The sequence below is a fragment of the Protopterus annectens genome, chromosome 8.part0 (genome assembly GCF_019279795.1).
Source record: "Protopterus annectens isolate FY-2018-M chromosome 8.part0, PAN1.0, whole genome shotgun sequence".
NCBI classification, from domain to species: domain Eukaryota; kingdom Metazoa; phylum Chordata; order Ceratodontiformes; family Protopteridae; genus Protopterus; species Protopterus annectens.
Window position 1 is genome coordinate 223,896,392 of NC_056741.1, and position 20,536 is coordinate 223,916,927.

Sequence of the window (20,536 nt, forward strand, 5' to 3'; positions counted from 1 at the left end):
AAAGCCTGTTGCCCTTGGCAGTGACATATTGGTGTTCCTGCCTTGTGTTTAACAGGGCATAGCCAGCCATGTGCCATGAAGTAGTAATCTGTTAATGGAGTTCAGTGTGACTGCACAGCGGGGGAGGCAAGATTTAATCTATTTTCTGTTGCTGTTCTACTTTCAACATTTGCTCTTTCCCTTGTACTTTTTCTTAGTCATGAAATAGGTCAGTATGTCCTACTTTTCCGAGCACTGGGCACTGTTAGAATACAGAATCACATTTACATTCGTGCTTCCAAATCATATAGGTTAATGATGTGTTCTACTTGTCCCTTTTGGCAACTGTATTAATAAACACACTTGTAAAGGATGGTGCCTAACATGAAAGTATGACATATGATCATATCCATTCTTATCTTAGTAATGCATTTAAACTCCACAAGCTTTCTCTCCGGTCATAAATAAATATATTAGAAATGTAGGAAAAACCAAGACCTTGAAGCAGCCAAAACATTAAACAAGTTTATTTTTGCCTAGACAAATGTAACAAAGTTCCTGTACTAATTTATTTTTCTTTTTTCATTCCATTCCTTTGGGAAATTGTGATAAAGCAAAGAACATTCTTTAGACATTTTTATGCACTTTTTTAAATGTATTTGTAATTGGGTTAAGCCCACTAGACAGAAGTGCTACTTTATAGTTAGACCGGGGAGCATTACATTTTAAAGCCACTTACTCAGAGTAATATGGTTTTCCAGTGGAGACTCACAGAATTAAACTCAAGACTATAAAATAAAGCTTGTAACAATTCTTCTCTCTGTGGCTAAATGCGAGGGGTGACATGATCTATTGTAGGTAAGCGTTCCATTCTTTTACTGAGTTTAGGTACAATTCTAAGCTTAATATCAGTAAAACTTCAAATGGAATCTCTTGGAAATGATAAAATCTATGCATCTTTAAAATAAAAATGGCAAATTCTCAAAATAAAATTCTAAAATCTGTGCGAGAAGATGAGGCCATGGTCTAGTGAGATAAAAGGGGAGAGGTGAGTAACTATTTTGACAGTGGCATTTTACAAAACTCAACAGGTACAAGTCATGTATGGGGCAGTACAAAATAATAACATGACTGAGGTTAAGTCTGAAAGGTTAGCTAAAGAGGCATCTGGGGTGGGGGGGCATATGTTACTTAATCATATGCTCTTCCTTGTAACTGCCTGCAGTAAGGCATTTACACAACTCAGTGATGCAGAGAATCATGATAGAGGTAAGTTCTGGGAGGTTTAGAGGACAGGTAGTGTGGAGGGGCTATGCATGTGTGGGGCTGCATGTACAAGTGCATGTGTTTGTATGGGAGGTCAAGGTAGGGGCATTAGTGAGGAGTGAGGGGGCAGGTTAGATGTGTGTGTGTGTGTGTGTGTGTGTGTGTGTGTGTGTGTGTGTGTGTGTGTGTGTGTGTGTGTGTGTGTGTGTGTGTCTGTATGTAATGAATGTGTGAATGTGAATCTGGTGGGGTGAGGGTGGGGGCTGTCATACCTGCACGCTTTCCTAGACTAACAAGCAAGTCTTGCAACATTGTTTGATGGAAACACTAGCTATCAAAGATATGGCTCAAAAACGTATAGGTAACCAACACTTCTTCCTCTTAATCTTCCATACTCATCCTCTTGTTAAACTTCCAAACATCATCCACCCATGGTCCATCTCCTTCTTTACTCACTCACCTCATCTACCTCTTAAAACTTTTATCCCATACTCTGCACACTACCCCTTATCTTACACCCCCCACCTAACCCCCTCTTTACTAATTTCTTCCAACTTATTTCTCTACTCATCTCTCAAACATCTAAGATCAAATCTGTACTTTCTCCTTTATCCTTTGTATAAAGCATCACATTTTCATAAATTTGTTTATAATCTACAGTAAATTAACCTTGGCGTATATCCTACATCTATATTTTAACATACCACAACTCTTACTGTAAATGCAGCCTTAGCAGAAATATTATAAGTATTGTACATATCACTGTAACAGTTTATGCTGTTTCTTATGTTTTCTTTTGTAGAAGTACCAAGAAAAAGTATCAAAACCTCCAAACTAAAAAAGTACATGAATTCCAACTCGCCACTCGAAACAACTCTGTAATTTATTTTAAGTGCGTTAAAATATCAGTACACTTTTCGTCAAGGCCACTGCCCTAACTTCTTCAGAAAAAATGGAAAACATCAAATAACCGCCATTTATAGTAATATTATAACAATCATTAATTAATCAATTTACTCCCTTAAAGACACAAAACATGATTCAGACAAACATACCCTATCTAGTATAACCTCGGTATTCAAATTGTCATTATTTTAAAAGATATTTAAAAACAATAACCTGAATCTGTACTCATAAAATGATATACACGAATATAACTATATATACACACAAATATATGTGTGTACCTATATCCCTATTCGGGTACATCTAAAAGTATATACTCGTATCAAAAGCAATGCAGTTATTGATAATTGATGATTTGTTAAATGCTAAAAATATGACATATATTTGTGTGTATATATAGTTATATTCGTGTATATCATTTTATGAGTACAGATTCAGGTTATTGTTTTTAAATATCTTTTAAAATTATGACAATTTGAATACCGAGGTTATACTAGATAGGGTATGTTTGTCTGAATCATGTTTTGTGTCTTTAAGGGAGTAATTCGTGTACTTTTTTAGTTTTCTTTTGTAGATGTGTTTTCTCATATAAATGTCATTTTTTTAGTTGTTTATATGTTAATATTAAGTATTTGCTGGAGCTTTTTTCCCCGGGCCTCTGCTGAAAATGGGTTTTTGACCAAGTCAGACTTTCCCGGTCACCAAATGTCAATAGATAGATAGATAGGTAGGTAGATAGATAAATAGGTAGATAGACGAGTAGGTAGATAGCTAGATAGGTAGATAGATAGGTATGTAGATAGATGGATAGATAGATAGATAGATAGATAGATAGATAGATAGATAGATAGATAGATAGATAGACTGACAAACAGATAGATAGATAGATAGATAGATAGATAGATAGATAGATAGATAGATAGATAGATAGATAGATAGATAGATAGATAGATAGATAGATAGATAGATAGATAGATAGATAGATAGATAGATAGATAGATAGATAGATAGATAGATAGATAGATAGATAGATAGATAGATAGACTGACAAACAGATAGATAGATAGATAGATAGATAGATAGATAGATAGATAGATAGATAGATAGATAGATAATTAGGTAGACAGATAGATAAATAGGTAGATAGCTAGATAGGTAGATAGATAGGTATGTAGATAGATGGATAGATAGGTAGGTAGATAGATAGATAGATAGATAGATAGATAGATAGATAGATAGATAGATAGATAGATAGATAGATAGATAGATAGATAGATAGATAGATAGATAGATAGATAGATAGATAGACTGACAAACAGATAGATAGATAGATAGATAGATAGATAGATAGATAGATAGATAGATAGATAGATAGATAGATAGATAGATAGATAGATCGATAGATAGATAGATAGATAGATAGATAGATAGGTATGTAGATAGATGGATAGATAGGTAGGTAGGTAGATAGATAGATAGATAGATAGATAGATAGATAGATAGATAGATAGATAGATAGGTAGATAGATAGATAGATAGATAGATAGACTGACAAACAGATAGATAGATAGATAGATAGATAGATAGATAGATAGACTGACAAACAGATAGATAGATAGATAGATAGATAGATAGATAGATAGATAGATAGATAGATAGATAGATAGATAGATAGATAGATAGATAGATAGATAGATAGATAGATAGATAGATAGATAGATAGATAGATAAATAAATACGCCTGACAGATTGTGCCTTAACAGCACTTAGAGTGGGGGAATATCTCCACTAAGGAGACCATTTTAACAACTTGCCTTAAGGTTACTTAAAAAAATGATGCAAGTCGGGGAAATAACTAGACACCAAGGATACATCTTTAACAATGTGCCTCAATGACACTTCAACAAGATGTGGGACAGGATCAGCATTAGCCAACAGGGATTACTCACTTATCTTGAGCATTTAATATACCTATACATAACATGGGTCAGGGGGACACTAGAAACAGGGGTTACCTTTAGATGCTTGTGCCTTAACTGCACTTAGGGGCAGGAGAACAACTAGGCACTAGGGAAATTCTATATAGTGTGCAATAGAGCCACCAGGGATATATAAATACAGTGCCTTAAAGGCACTGAAAAATGTTCCGGCTAACCTCCTTCAGAGGACATTAGTCACTAGGGATTTAATGGAAATAAAAATTAAAAGTTGGAAAAAATTACACAGGAGGGGAAAAAGGCTTTGAATTCAGTACCGTTGCCACAGGAAACATTAGTAGTAACCTGCTGTGCTCACTAACAAGTTAGTTGTTTTTTTTTTTTTTTACCTTATAATGAGTATGTCAGGCATAATTCAATATCTGGAACAGTTTGCAAGTTATGAATAGAGGGTCAGGGCACATATGAGCATACCTCTCAACCTCATAGTGAAAGACTTCTAGGCAAAAACTTAATGGTGGAACAAAGACACACAATCAGGGCTGGATTTTAATTATTCCTCTTATAAACTTAGAAGGTCACTAGAAAAACAGCTGTTATACTGGTATGCTTACTGAATGATATGAACTATGAAACTGCAATTTCTGGCATTAATCACTGACTGAAATCATCTATGATTTATGAGTGAAGGAAAAAAGAGACATCTGCAGATTTCTGACAACAAAGTGACAGTACAGGGCATGTGTTGTGTTTGTGTGCATGTGTGCGCGTGTGCGCGTGTGCATGTGTGTGTGTGTGTGTGTGTGTGTGTGTGTGTGTGTGTGTGTGTGTGTGTGTGTGTCTGTGTGTGTGGGAGAGTGAATGGAGGGTTGCCTATGCTAAAGTGATGCATAAGAAGATAGTGTTAACTATGACCAGGTTAGCTCTTTTAGGTCCATGACCTCTTTTCAGGGGAAACTCAAGGTGGTATTCATACGAACTAGGGGACCAGGATATTTTGAAAAGTGCCATTGGGCACCAGGAATTTCAGAAAGTACCATGGGATCTTTTACACCCACCTGAGCCACTACCAGGTCAGGCAGAGGGAGCCTCAGTTTAATGTGTCATCTGAAAGATGGCACACTCAGGAGTGCAGCACCCTCTTTATACTTCACTGCAGTGTGAGTACTAGAGAAAATTAATCCAACTACCTGGTGCGAGAATAGAACTCACAGCCTTAGGAAAGTGCTGAAGAGCACTTAGTGTAGTTAGCAGTGATTCATAGAATTTCAAATTCAGCGATAATGACGTCTTTCCTCATTGTGACTAATATGTCTCTGAATCTCATATTGTCGTATTTTATTTTATTTATTTTTATTTTATTTTACATTTGTTGACTGGGCTAGTATTGACTAAACAATACCTTTTTTACCACAGCTCTTACCACAAACAGTGGGGCTGTTTGTGAATCCTAAGTATTGAACTCATTAGGTGTAGCATACAGACAGAGTGTTCATTTATGTATATTAACAACAGCACTGATGCTATTGACATTTTTACAGTTCCGGACCAAATTTACTAAAAGACATAAACAGTCATGTTGTCAACTACAGTGGTTCAAAAACCCAAGTGACAGTTTATAGAATCTTAAGCTTCAGACTTAGTATAGGAATCTACTATCTGTCTTAAGAAGGATATATTGGAACTGAGAAGCTATTTCCTTCCAAATTTTACTTACAGGTTACTATAGCATAAGGAATAGGTAGGTAGCTTGTGTTTGTGAAGTTGGTCTATCAAAATACTCCAATGCAGACTAATATAAGAAAATGTCTGCTGTTTTCAGCAGTGAGACCCAAACATGAAGCATCCACTCAGTGTCTGGACACCACTTTCAGATCAGGTTTAGCCATGATTGCACATTAATGCAGTTGAACTGCAACACTTGGTTATGGCAATAAAATGAAATTCTTTATTTGATCCTATCTTTTACAGAGGATATGTTCCTGTCTGTCAGTGTATGGTATCTGGGGCTTTCTTATTACTACTTTCATGGCTTCTACTCTGGTTTCCACTACTATACACCGCTTTTAGCAGTTTGTACATTCTACCAGTCATTGGAAGTGTTTGCAGAGTCATGTCTGGGCCAATTGGTGTGCTAAACAGTCTCAACAGTCCCCAAACTGGCACCCCATCCATCCAAAGTTAAAGAGTCCAATTTGGAACAACAAAAAAAAACAGACTAACTGGATTGTAGCAGAAACCTTCTACAAGCTGCTAAAGTTACAGAGCTACTAAATTCCTTAATTTAGTTAGCTGTGCTATCTGCTTTGACTTCTTATATGATTCAAGATGCTGCACTTTTGTCTCCTAACATCTTGTACAAGGCGAAGTCACCCCATCACCCTGCCATAGTTATGGTACTGATTGTTTACAGAACTTTAGCTTATATGACCAAGAACACTTTACTGCAGCCATTTGCTGTGCCTTAAATAAAAGTAAAAACAGGATGATGTGATGTTAAAGAAAACCACTATGTGCCTTACAAAAGAAAGATACCTGTCTTGTCATTGCAATAAATGAATGCTGAGCTGAGAGCACTGCTTACAAGTTTTGTCGATGTGGGATCCACTATAGTAGGTGGGTTAGTAAGCAGGGATTACAATAAGAGACTCCTGCAAGTACGGCAGGTGCACGGCCCCAAAAAACAAACGTCCACAAAAAAAAAAAAAGGCCAGCACACATAGGCATAAGGTGCCTAAAAATAAATATGTTTTAATTGAACATAAATTAGGCAAAACAGACTGGTTTCGGCCTAAAAGTTAATAAGCCTACCTCAGTGTAAAAGTACAGGCAATAAAACCAAGCCTAATATGCATGAAAATGATCACATGATACAACAAAAGTCCCCCTAATTGGTTGGCTATAAATGCTCATTAAGACCCGGGGAAATAATCCCCCAGCTTAATAATTCTCTTTTTTCTTTCTTGTTCAATATATCATGCCAACCAATTTTATTAGCCCAGTCCCCACTCATCCTGTCAATAATGGTATACCTGAAAGATGCCTTAGTATGGGTCAACGAATGTTTATATAATGCATTGCTACATTTTTTCTGTCTGATATCACTAAGGTGTTCAGATATCCTTATCCTTGCTGGCCAGGAAGGAAGTCTGTCCTATGTAAAAAGCAGAAGAAGTACAGGTAGCCAGGTAAATAACCCAATCGGTTCCACAGTTGGCTAAAAACCTGATATCAAAAACCATCCCAGTATTTCTGCTGGTGAACTGTTTGGACTTGGCCACCCTGGCACAATGAACACAATGACAACATGGATAACACCCCTGCAGCAAATCCCCAGTTAGAGTAGTTTGTCATGGTTCCCCCAAAATTAACACCTGTTTATAATGATTAAAAAAAGATCCCATGGTTTTACTCCTACTGTAAGAAAACTGGCATCTGTCATTTAAAAAAACCTGATAGTCTGTCATCTGCTAGCAATATGTTCCAATGTTTGTTGACAATGTCTAACAAAACAATGGTATTGCGTCCAAAGGTAGTAGTTAATCTAAGTTCAGACGGTCCTGGTTGCTGTTTATCCCTATATGCCAAAAGGTCATTCCTATTGATAGAAGATGCCAGACAACTGGCTGATCTTATCGTGACAGTTTTATACTCCCGTGATTTGAACCTGTTAATAAGGTCCAATTTATAATCATCATATTTGTCAGCATGGGAACAAATGCGTCTGATACACAAAAATTGTGATTTCGGGATGTCCCATGTATCATGGGGTGGGTGGAAGCTAGAAGCATGTAATAATGAGTTATATTGTGGGTACTTACAAAAGAGTTGGGTATCCAGAGTATGGTCCAAATTCCTTGTGATGAGAACATCCCAAAAAGTAATTTGATGAACATTGTAATTAACAGTAAACTGGATCCCCCACTTGTTACCATTGATGTATTCCATAAATTCACACAAATATCCCTCATCAGCTTTCCAAACCATCCAGCAATCGTCGAGGTAGCGTCTCCACATATCAATTTCCCCAAGATATAAATTGTGGGCTACATCGTATATCAACTGCTCTTCCACATATGCCATAAATAGGTCAGCATATATGGGGGCAAGCGACACCCCCATAGTCATACCCTGAACCTGCCAAAAACATTTCCCATGATAATAAAAGGTGTTCTTAGTAAGTACATATTCGGCAAGGCCAATAAGAAATGTATTAAAGTCTGGTGGATAGAGCTCGGCTTGATAAAGCCAATGTTCAAGGGCCAACAAACCCGCCCAATGGGGAATATTTGTATATAGAGACGCTACATCCAGGATGCATAACAACCACCCCGACTCAAGTTGGATGTCTGAAACTAACTGCAAGAATTGAGTTGTGTCCTGAATATGAGATGTGACATATTTTAGAAGTGGCCAAAGATGTAAAGTCAAGAACTGTGACAATGGTTCAGTGACTGATCCACACATAGATACAATTGGTCTACCCAGAGGATCATGTAAGTTTTTATGAATCTTTGCTAGCACCTGGCTACAATCTACACAGACTAGATCGGACTAAGAGGAAAGGGGGGGGAGTAGCTGTCCTCTATAAATCCGAACTGAATGTAACTACTGAAATTATTCAGCCACCTCAAATCAATAATTCAGAAATATTAGCCACCAAATTTCAACTGAACAAAAGTAAAAGCATTAATATTATCTGTATGTATATTCCCCCAGGAAACAATGTAACTACACTTGAGGACACCCTTCACTGGCTATCCTCTCAGTATACCCAAGAAACCCTAGTCCTGGGGGACTTTAACATAGATTGGGGCTCCTGTTCATCAAAATCCCCCTCCATTCATATCAACCTCCATGAATTCTCTCAAACAATAGTTACCCCCACCAGAATTGGCAAACACTTCCAAAAAGAGAGTTTACTGGACTGGATACTTGTAAACAGTAACCCCCTAATGTACACTGCAGGTACCCTCCCAGATGATCTAAGTGATCATCTCCTGACTTATATAATTAAACAAAAAGCTATTACCCCACAACAACCCTTGTTTATGAAAGCCAGAAGCAAAAGAGACCTTGATCCTGCTAAACTTCAACTGGAACTTAAAACCTGCAACTGGACTATACTAAAGCATCTCCCCTTAGATGAAGCTGTAACCTATTTTAATAACAAATTTATTGAAATCCTAGACCTACATGCTCCTGCCCGCCTAATAAGAACAAAAGGTAATAACATACCTTGGTTTTCCAAAGATACAAGAACAAAAATTAACAGTAGAAATAAACTATGGACTATCTGGCGATCTACCAAAAATCCCTATGATTACAATAAATATAGACATGCACAGAATGAAACAAAAAGACTTGTACTACTGGATAAAATACACTATTACAGTAGGCTACAGATGAATAACCAAAACAATCCTCAAAAATTCTGTGCTGGGATCAATAAATTACTGTATCCAGGTAAAACATCAACACCCAACCCAGCTGCAACTCAAATAAAACCCCAGAACAGGTTGCAGACAGCTTCAATCATTTCTTTACTGAAACTATTCAAGCTCTAGCCAGCCAACTACCTCAAAGTTCCCTTGATGAAATTAACACTAAATCCAACAGCCAAAACCTATTCTGCTATCAGCCTGTATCAACCTCCTTTATATGCAAGCTAATCAAAAAACTAAAACCCACCACCCTATCTGCTGACCAACTCCCAGCTGAATATCTACAAATGACAGCAGATGCTATCGCCTTTCCGATCTCTATCCTAATCAACCGGACCATATCAGAAGCCAAAATTCCCAATATCTGGAAAACATCTTATGTGATTCCATTACATAAAGGAGGTCCCTCTACCGAATACTCCAATTATAGGCCTATAGCCATACTCTCCCCACTTGCTAAGATCATGGATAAACAACTTATGCAACATTTACTCCAGAATGACCTGATGGCTAATACCCAACATGGCTTTCGGCCACATCATAGTACAACCACTGCCCTACTGTCCTTTACTAACACCATTAATAATAACCGCAACAACAACCGCACCTTGTCTGCCCTCTTCCTAGATCTTTCCAAGGCTTTTGACATGGTGAACCATCAACTAATGATTAAGACCCTGCAAACTCTCAGTCTACATCCCAATGCCCTTCTCTGGTTTAAATCCTATCTCAATGACAGGCAACAAGCAGTCCTCTGGCAGAATAAGCTCTCAAATCTATTACCCAACACTATCGGAGTTCCACAAGGCTCCATACTAGGACCACTACTGTTTTCTATCTTTATTAATGATCTCCCTACTATCATACCGAACATCAGCTGTATCCAATATGCTGATGACTCCACCCTGATCTGCTCTGCCACATCTCCAGATGACCTAAAAATGGATACTCAGGCTACTTTTACTGTTATAAAAAACTGGCTATCCAAACGTCGCACACTACTAAATCCCAAAAAAACCAAAATGCTCATATTTCCACCAACCCAAAGGTCTATACCTTACTCCTTTACCATACAAGCTAATGATGGGACAGTCATTTTCCCAGACCCCAATACCAAACTACTAGTTGTCACTATAGACAATTACTTAAAATTTGACATCCATGTGAACCAGACAATCAAAACCATCAACAGAAAACTTGGTTCACTCTACAGAGTCAAAACCTTCCTTACCCCCATAGCTAAAAAAGCCATTGCACGCTCGCACCTACTCTCAACACTCCTCTATGCCTCCCCCCTTCTAGCAAACATAAGTAAATCTGAACTAAATAGACTTACTACCTGCTATAATCACATTGCCAGGTTTGCTACGGGCTCTCCTTTCAGAACCCATCACTGCATTAACCTCAAACAGCTCGGATGGTTGGAATTTCCCAATCTCGTCAAGTACAACTTTCTAATATTGGCTAATAAAATCCTAAAGAACCCAAATAACACTCCAGCCCTTAGTAACTACATCCTCTTCCATAAAAACACAAGACTGCTACGTTCATCCAATAAGTTACAAATACAAACAACTAGAATTAACAATGCTGCTGGCATGACCCTATTTGCTAATTCTGTAAGCAGAACCTGGAACACACTACCAGGTGCCATTACCATGCTCTCCTCCCCAGACCTATTCAAGGCCTCAATTAAACAACATCTGGAACTAAAATGGATATGCCACTGTGACAAGCCTGACTAAAATGGCTATGCCACTGTGACAAGCCTGACTAAAATGGCAATGCCACTGTGACAAGCCTGACTAAAATGAATATGCCACTGTGACAAGCCTGACTAAATCAACATAATGTATGTAATGACTTAGCTAATTTGATATTGTTTATCTACTACTATCTTTAAAATGGAACATTGACTGTCTGTATGTACTTCTACCTGTATTCGCTTCTTAACTACACCTATAACTAAAATTATAATACTATATGTAATCAATGTTTTTTCTTCTTTCTCAACTATTTTTTGCTCTTGTATTGTGTCTGGAGCTTATCTCCCCGGGCCTCCGCTGAAAATGGACTTTGATTCCAGTCGGACTAACCCGGTCAACAAATGTAAAATAAAAAAATAAAATAAAATAAAAATAAAAAAAATAAAAATATAGATATTGATGTCTGGGGTTGAGGACAGTAAGATGGTATGAAATTGACTGGGAAATAATCCCTTTATCCCTGGCTAACAAAAGATATTGATCAATTTGTTGTTTAAATTTCGGGCCAGGGTCCAAAGGCATGTACATATAGTACCAGCCATTGTTCAATTGTCTCCAAGCCTCGGTATCATATTTGCACCAATCCATAACTACTATTGCACCCCCTTTGTCAGCTGGTAAAATGACTAAATCCCTGTTTTGTTGTAAGTCACAAATAATTTGTTGTCCAATCCTCGAAAGGTTATGTGACTTAATCCGAAACTCATGGGACTGGAAGTGTAGATCTTTCAGAACCATGTGTTGAAACAAATGAACTGAATGATGCATGGGTGGCATAAATGTTGACTTATGAAATCTGAAAATATCAGAATCACCAGTGTTAGAACCAGAACCAAAGTGTAACCTAAGATTAAGTAGACGACAAAAATCTATAACATCTTTTGCTAATGACTCCTCTGAGACAAAGAAAGCTGGTACAAAGTTAAGTCCTTTATCTAAAAGCTGCAATTCAGCTTGTGTTAAAGATGTTGAAGAGATGTTCATAACACTACTACAAGTGTTTATTTGTGTGTCATCACTTTCAATGAGGTTTCTACACTTTTTATTCCCATGATGCTTTCTCCCTCCCCTCCGTACCCTACCCCTAAAGGGGTATCAGAATTCCTACGGTTTAGGTCTGGAGGCACTACAGTGTATGGTGTCTCAGGATCTGTCATGGAGGCGGAATCATCAGCTGAGGTCCCACTCACTGAGCTGGGAGTCCTTTTCAAAATAGATCTGGGGTCTCTTTCTTTACAAAGATTTCTTGCCCACATTACTGAATTTGACATTTTTATTGGGACCAAAAGGTTTACCCCGTTCATAATCACCCTGTCCTGTTGAATTTTTTTTCATTTTCCTATCTTTCAATTGCTCTTCCAAAGTTAATAACTCTTGACTAAGCAGGTTTAGACAATTGGTATAGCAGGCCTGTCCTTCAAACTTACAGGTCTCTTCACATAAAGAAGCTACTTCTGTGATATTTAAATCTATCAGTCAGGCATAATAAGCAATAAGGGTATCCACAAAACCCATAGATACCTTTTGTTGAATCTGGGCCCATTGTTCTAACAATTCCTCATGTGGATGAGCTACAAGGGGTTGGATAGGGACCCTTAAGCCCCTGGGGAAAATGCCTTTAGTTTGGTATGCTTTAAATAATCTTAGGTGCCAAACATTAGTTCATAAAGTCCTCATACTCTTTGATAACTGTTCAAAAATTTTTGAACAAACATGATGCGGCTCAACCCTATTCCCCATATTATTCTGGTTCCATATGGGTCCAAGGCCAAAAATCCCCAAGTCATCCCTGTCCGCAGACAGCCCCTTTATCAAAGAAGCAAGGTCCATAAGGCATATTATACTTGATATGTTGACATATATTGGAAAAAGTTAAACCAACGAGCTCTATATTAATACCCTCCGCTAATAACTAGAAGTTGGAGCAAAAAGTGACCCTAATATCAGGTCCAATAAGAGATTAAAATGACCTATCAGTATATCAATAAGAAGGAAGGTAGGCACATGTAAATATTACCCCAAATTAGGTCTATTTATAAAATATATATGTTTGGTTTACTGCCAACCAAACCCATAAATCGGGGATACATTCAGACTTGACCAACCCTAAATAGATGCACAAATAAAATTCACAATTTGGGGGGCAATAATAGCCAATGCGTTAGTAATGAGTACCAATGATGAAGCAATAGAAAATCAGAATTCCAAATTTACAAGGAATCCCTTGTATGCCATGCTAGGAACACCTATATAGATAAATCTGTTAATAATATTGACCAGACTTTTGGTGAACCGATATAGCCACTGCATACCAAAAAAGGAAACTATACTTCATCAAAAAGTGAAACTTTCAAATATCTGCAATGCTACGTCCCCCAAAAAGGACAATATGCGCTCTAACATCCATGTATAGTAGTCTAAATAACCCCTCAAAATAAAAAATTAGAATAAGGTTAGCAAGAGAACCAGACACCAAAAATAACAAAAAAAGGATTAGTGTATAAACAATATGATGTGCCAACCCACATTCAAATTGAACATCGTTGGTCCCGCTATGAAAAATCAAAAATATTTTCGTTGGTCAGAACTTGTCCCATAAATAGAAACAAAACGTGAAGTCTGTCTGCCTATAACCCAATCCTGTCTTATGCAATAATAAAAAATGCCAATATGATCTAAAGAGAAAGTATCATATATATAGAAAGGCACATATGCCAGAATACCATCTACAAAAGTATAAACATGTTGACAAAAAAATTACCAAAATCTGGACAATGCACCTTCCCACAAAGTACCCAATGGGTAAGACTTGAAAAGTCTAAGCCGCTGACATACAAAAGCAAATTGTATCATAAAGCAACCAGTATAAGCCTACAAGGTAATGAAAAAATTGAAAAACATTCAAAAATCATCAAAATGTCCCTTCACATTCAGAATCCATTAAAAAATAGACCATCATCACACTCAGTCTTAACAAATATTATAACATGCCGTGATACAAAGAATGTCAGAATACACAACCATTAAATATGATGTCATAGATATAATGATTTAGACCCATATATCCTGCTAGTATTAGTTTAGAAATGATGTAGTCCAAAGTAATGTCTCCAGAAGCATAGCCAAGATGATTCCAGCAAAATGCCCCGGCCCAACAGTTCAACAGATCTTGTTGAAAAAATGTAGATGAGAAAACAAGTCTCGAAATATCACAAATAAAGTCTAATGTGGCCTGGCTGATGTTTATTCAAATAGATGACGATAGATATAAATATAGACCATAACGAACATGCCGCAACGCCCCCTAACTGAGTTAACTTGTGAACAAACAACAAAATAGAGCAAATGCACATATAAATGCAGGAGACGCTCTCACCAAAGTCCTGCTTAAACATATGTATGGACGAATCCAATAACTGCAAATGCAAAATAGCCAGTAAGTCCATCAAATGAAACACAGGTTGGGAAATGTAAGGTTGAGTTAAAAAACAAACTGCCAGACGCCTTCTGACCAGCCCATTCTGAAAGTCCGTTCAGGAGCAGTCCAATGGAAAAAAAACATTCTTGACCTCCAAAATGTTCAATAATACAGAATGAGCTGATATGAAGTGGATAAGCAGGCAAATGTGATAAATACCAAGGCTAATCATAGCAGAATTGCTGACAGGAACCCTCCATGATGGATCACAGCACCATACCACCACACATGATAAAATCCTCCAAAGCTAGTTACGAAAACAAAATCGCCACTGATTCTAAAGACAACCACAAAGCATTCTATAGCTATGTCAAGAATCTCAATGGCAACACTCAGATCTGCTCTGAGTTACAGCGCAATGGCACTAAATATACAGACCCAACTGATATTGCCAACATCCTGGCAGATAGGTTCAGTGCTAACTTTACCCCTCTCTCACCCCCTAAAGAGCCCATCTCTATACCGGAAGAATGCAAAGTTCCTGTAATCATGGCTGCACAGGTAAAAACCACACTCTCCAAAGCCAAGAACACAGCATCCATGGGACCAGACAACATCCCAGGCTGCGTTCTACAAGAACTACAGAACAAACTGGCACCCCACCTAAGTACCATGTTCACTCATAGCCTCACCTCAGGCTTTGTGCCTGCTGAATGGCACACAGCAACGGATATCCCACTCCACAAGGGGGAAGCCACCACGGACTGCGGGAACTACCGCCCTATTAGCCTGATGAGCCTGGTCTGCAAGGTCATGGAACGTATCATCATGGAACTTATAAACAAAGACATTGGTAATCTCCAAACTCTGGATCCCACCCAGTTCGGGTTTGTAAAAGGAAGACCATGTCTCCTAAACCTGATAGACTTCTTTGAAGCAGTCACCAAAGCCGTAGACAAGGGCAAGATGGTTCACACAGCCTATCTAGATCTTGCCAAGGCTTTTGACACCATCCCCCACTCTGGAATTATAGATAAACTCACTAAACTAGGTATAAATACCTATGTCACAAGATAGGTTGCCAACTGGCTCACTGACAGAACCCACACTGTGAAAGTAGTAGATTCCAAATCCAACTTCAGACCAGTGAAAAGTGGAGTACCATAGGCTTCAGTCCTGGGTCCTCTCCTGTTTGGTATCTACTTCTCTGAAGTACAGGCTAACACAGAAGGTCTTTGGCTAATGAAGTTCGCAGATGACTGCAAACTAGGAGCCATAACTGAAACCCCTAATGATATGGACATCCTACAAAAGGGCCTCACTGAGACAGATGCCTGGTGTCAAAGCCATGGCCTCAAGCTCAATGCCAAAAAGTGCATTGTCATCCCCTTTGGTAAAAACTCTGTACCCATGAACTACAACACAGGTAGTAGTATACTTAACACCGAAAGTGTGATAAGAGACCTTGGGACACAGGTGGACAGTAGTCTCTCCTTTGATAATCACATCGACACAGTAGTTAGGAAATTCTTCTACATGGCACACCTCATCACAAAAGGTTTCTCATCCAGAAAAAAAAAGGGTCATTGTTTCCCTCTACTCATCATTAGACCCATTATAGAGTACAACGTCCCTTTTGATATGTACCTCACAAGATATCTACAACAACTGGAAAGGCCACAGAAATACCTCACAAAGAGGATTACTGGCCTCAAACAGATGCCCTACACAGACCGTCTCAAAAAACTCCAGCTTTACTCTGTCGCATATCGCCTACACAGAGGTGATCTCTGCCTAACATACAAAGCTATGTCAACCCCAGAGCTGTTTGACATGCTCCACTTAAAGAATTAAAGAAATCCCAATCCCTCCGAGCTACACGCTCTAGGGACCTAATCCTTGTCACCACAATAAACAGAACATGCCGGAGGGATAGATTCCTGTCCCAGAGACTTCCCCATACTCTGGAATAAACTACCTGTCTATATCAAACAAAGCTCCTCATTAGCACTCTTCAAGAAAAATCTTGATGATTGGATGGGAAATACGAAATTCACACCGGGGATCACCTCTGTGGCTCTGCTCGACAGTGGCACAAGAAAATAATTTTCTTGGGTGGCAAAAGTCAGGGTACCATTTTGGCTGGGCTTGTATAGGCCCCAGGGCCGATAGCCTAGTATCTACCTATGAATCTATGAACCCATAAGCCAACAGCAGGAAGAAGAAGCAAAATTACAATAAGAGACTCCTGCAAGTACGGCAGGTGCACAGCCCCAAAAAAACAAACGTCCAGAAAAAAACAAAAGGCCAGCACACATAGGCATAAGGTGCCTAAAAATAAATATGTTTTAATTGAACATAAATTAGGCAAAAAAGACTGTTTTTTGCAGCTTTTAAATAAAGAACTTAACTTTGTTCCAGTTTTCTTTGTCTCAGAGGAGTCATTAGCACAAGATGTTGTAGATTTTTGTTGTCTACTTAATCTTAGGTTACACTTTAGTTTTGGTTCTAACACTGGTGATTCTGATATTTTCAGATTTCATAAGTCAACATTTATGCCACCCATGCATCATTTAGTTCATTTGTTTCAACACATGGTTCTGAAAGATCTACACTTCCAGTCCCGTGAGTTTCAGATTAAGTCACATAACCTTTCGAGGATTGGACAACAAATTATTTGTGACTTACAACAAAACAGGGATTTAGTCATTTTACCAGCTGACAAAGGGGGTGCAATAGTAGTTATGGATTGGTGCAAATATGATGCTGAGGCCCGGAGACAATTGAACAATGGCCAGTACTATATGTAAATGCCTTTGGTCCCTGGCCCGAAACTTAAAAAACAAATTAATCAATATATTTTGTTAGCTAGGGATAAAGGGATTATTTCCCAGTCTATTTTGTACCATCTTACTGTCGCTGACCCCAGGCATCAATATCTATATTTGCTACCAAAGATTCATAAAAACTTACATGATCCCCTGGGTAGACCAATTGTATCTGGGCATTGATCGGTCACTGAATCATTGTTACATTTCTTGACTTTACACATTCGGCCACTTCTAAAATATGTCAGATCTCGTATTCAGGACACAACTCAATTCTTGCAGTTAGTTTCAGACATCCAACTTGAGCCAGGGTGGTTGTTATGCACCCTGGATGTAGCGCCTCTATATACAAATATTCCCCATTGGGTGGGTTTGTTGGCCCTTGAACACTGACTTTATCAAGCCGAGCTCTATCCACCAGGCTTTAATACATTTCTTATTGGCCTTGTCGAACATGTACTTAGTAAAAACACCTTTTATTATCATGGGAAATGTTTTTGGCAGGTTCAGGGTATTTCTATGGGGGCATCTTTTGCCCCCATATATGCTGACATATTTATGGTCTATGTGGAAGAGCAGTTGATATATGATGTAACCCATAATTTATATCTTGGGGAATTTGATATGTGGAGACGCTACCTCAACGATTGCTGGGTGGTTTGGAAAGCTGATGAGGGATATTTGTGTGAATTTATGGAATACATCAATGGTAACAAGTGGGGGATCCAGTTTACTGTTAATTACAATGTTCATCAAATTACTTTTTGGGATGTTCTCATCACAAGGAATTTGGACCATACTCTGGATACCCAACTCTTTTGTAAGTACCCACAATATAACTCATTATTACATGCTTCTAGCTTCCACCCACCCCATGATAAACGCAACATTCCGAAATCACAGTTTTTGCATATCAGATGCATTTGCTCCCATGCTGAGAAATATGATGATTATAAATTGGACCATATTAACAGGTTCAAATCCCTGGGCTATAAAACTGGCACGATACTATCAGCCAGTAATCTGGCATCTTCTATCAATAGGAATGACCTTTTGGCATATAGGGATAAACAGCAACCAGGACCATCTGAACTTAGATTAGCTACTACCTTTGGACGCAGTACCAATGTTTTGTTAGACATTGTCAATAAACATTGGAACATATTGCTAGCAGATGACAGACTATCAGGTTTTTTAAATGACAGATGCCAGTTTTCTTACAGTAGGGGTAAAACCATGGGATCTTATTTTAATCATTATAAACAGGGGTTAATTTTGGGGGAACCATCACAAACTACTCTAACTGGAGATTTGCTGCATGGGTATTATCCATGTGGTCATTGTGTTCATTGTGCCAGGGTGGCCAATTCCAAACATTTCACCAGCAGAAATAATGGGATGGTTTTTGATATCAGGTTTCTAGCCAACTGTGGAACCGATTGGGTTATTTACCTGGCTATCTGTACGTGTCCCGCTTTTTACATAGGACAGACTTCTCGGCCAGCAAAGATAAGGATATCTGAACACCTTAGTGATATCAGATTGAAAAAATCTAGAAATGCATTATATAAACATTCTTTGACCCATACTACAGCATCTTTCAGGTTTACCATTATTGACAGGATAAGTGGGGACCGAGCTAATAAAATTGGTTGGCATGATATATTGAACAAGAAAGGAAAAAAGTGGATTACTAAGCTGGGGGGATTATTTCCCCCGGGTCTTAATGAGCATTTATAGCCAACCAATTAGGGGGTCTTTTGTTGTATCATGTGATTATTTTAATGCATATTAGGCTTGGCTTTGTTGCCTGTACTTTTACTCTGAGGAAGGCTTATTAACCTTTTGGCCGAAACTGGTCTATTTTGCCTAATTTATGTTCAATTAAAACATATTTATTTTTAGGCACCTTATGCCTATGTGTGCTGGCCTTTTGTTTTTTAGTAAGCAGGGACCCTTCTTTCAGAGAATAGGCTCCTTACTATTATAAAAGCCATTTGTGGTATGACAATATGGGTGTTGAACAATCTGTTGAACTTACTTTATTCAACAAAATGTCCAGATGCATAAATAGTTAGAATGCAGGCTTTGTCAAGTCTGTTTTACATTGACATCTGGGTGTTCAGTTTGGAGTAAGAGTATGTGTGAGTGTTTGTTAGGGTTAGAGTAAGGAATATCTAAGAGTATATATTTAGTGGTGTGTGTGTGTGTGTGTGTGTGTGTGTGTGTGTGTGTGTGTGTGTGTATGTGTGTGTGTGTGTGTGTGTGTGTGTGTGTGTGTGTGTGTGTGTGTGTGTGTGTGTGTGTGTGTGTGTGTGTGTGTGTGTGTGTGTGTGTGTGTGATTGCAGGTTATAAACAGATTAAGGGAGAGGTAAGGGGATAAATGTAGCGTTGTTTGTGTTTGTGTGTATGTGTTTTGGAATGTGTGAATGTCAAACAGAATTTTTTGACACAGTATGGATGTCTGTGTGCATTTGCATGTGTGAGTGTTTGCTGTTTAGATTTATAGCTAGAGTTAGGTTAGGGAAGAGATGTACTGTTGTGTATGTTTATAGTGCATGCACATGTGTGTGTGTGTGTGTGTGTGTGTGTGTGTGTGTGTGTGTGTGTGTGTGTGTGTGTGTGTGTGTGTGTGTGTGTGTCTGACTGTCTTATGTAGTAGTAGTAGTAGCGTTGTGTTAGCGTTTGGGAAAAAGATTTTTTAAGTTGGATCTAAGGTAGGTGCAGTGTCCTGGCTAGGGTTGGCATGCAAAAGTAAGGTGGGCACAGGGTCTTCAACTTTAACATTCTGCTATTAGCAGACCATATCCCTCATGCCCAAGAGCTTTATTATGCTCCTTTTGGCCAGAGCTGCCCTGTGTACAACAATACAGTATTGTTAACTGTCTGTAATAAGGTAAGGGTTTCTCCATTGTTCTTTATTCACCCTTTTTCCATAAGCTGTTTGGAGGGTGATTATGAGTTATGTCTGTTTTATATTGCAATATAGTA

General features: G+C 38.3%; 1 protein-coding gene across 1 annotated transcript in view; it reads right to left on the reverse strand.

Moving 5' to 3' along the window:
- LOC122808714 (retinol-binding protein 5-like) overlaps nt 1-20,536 on the reverse strand; it is a 121,681-nt gene that overhangs the window by 62,410 nt on the left and 38,735 nt on the right. The gene's annotated exons all lie outside the window — the stretch shown is intronic.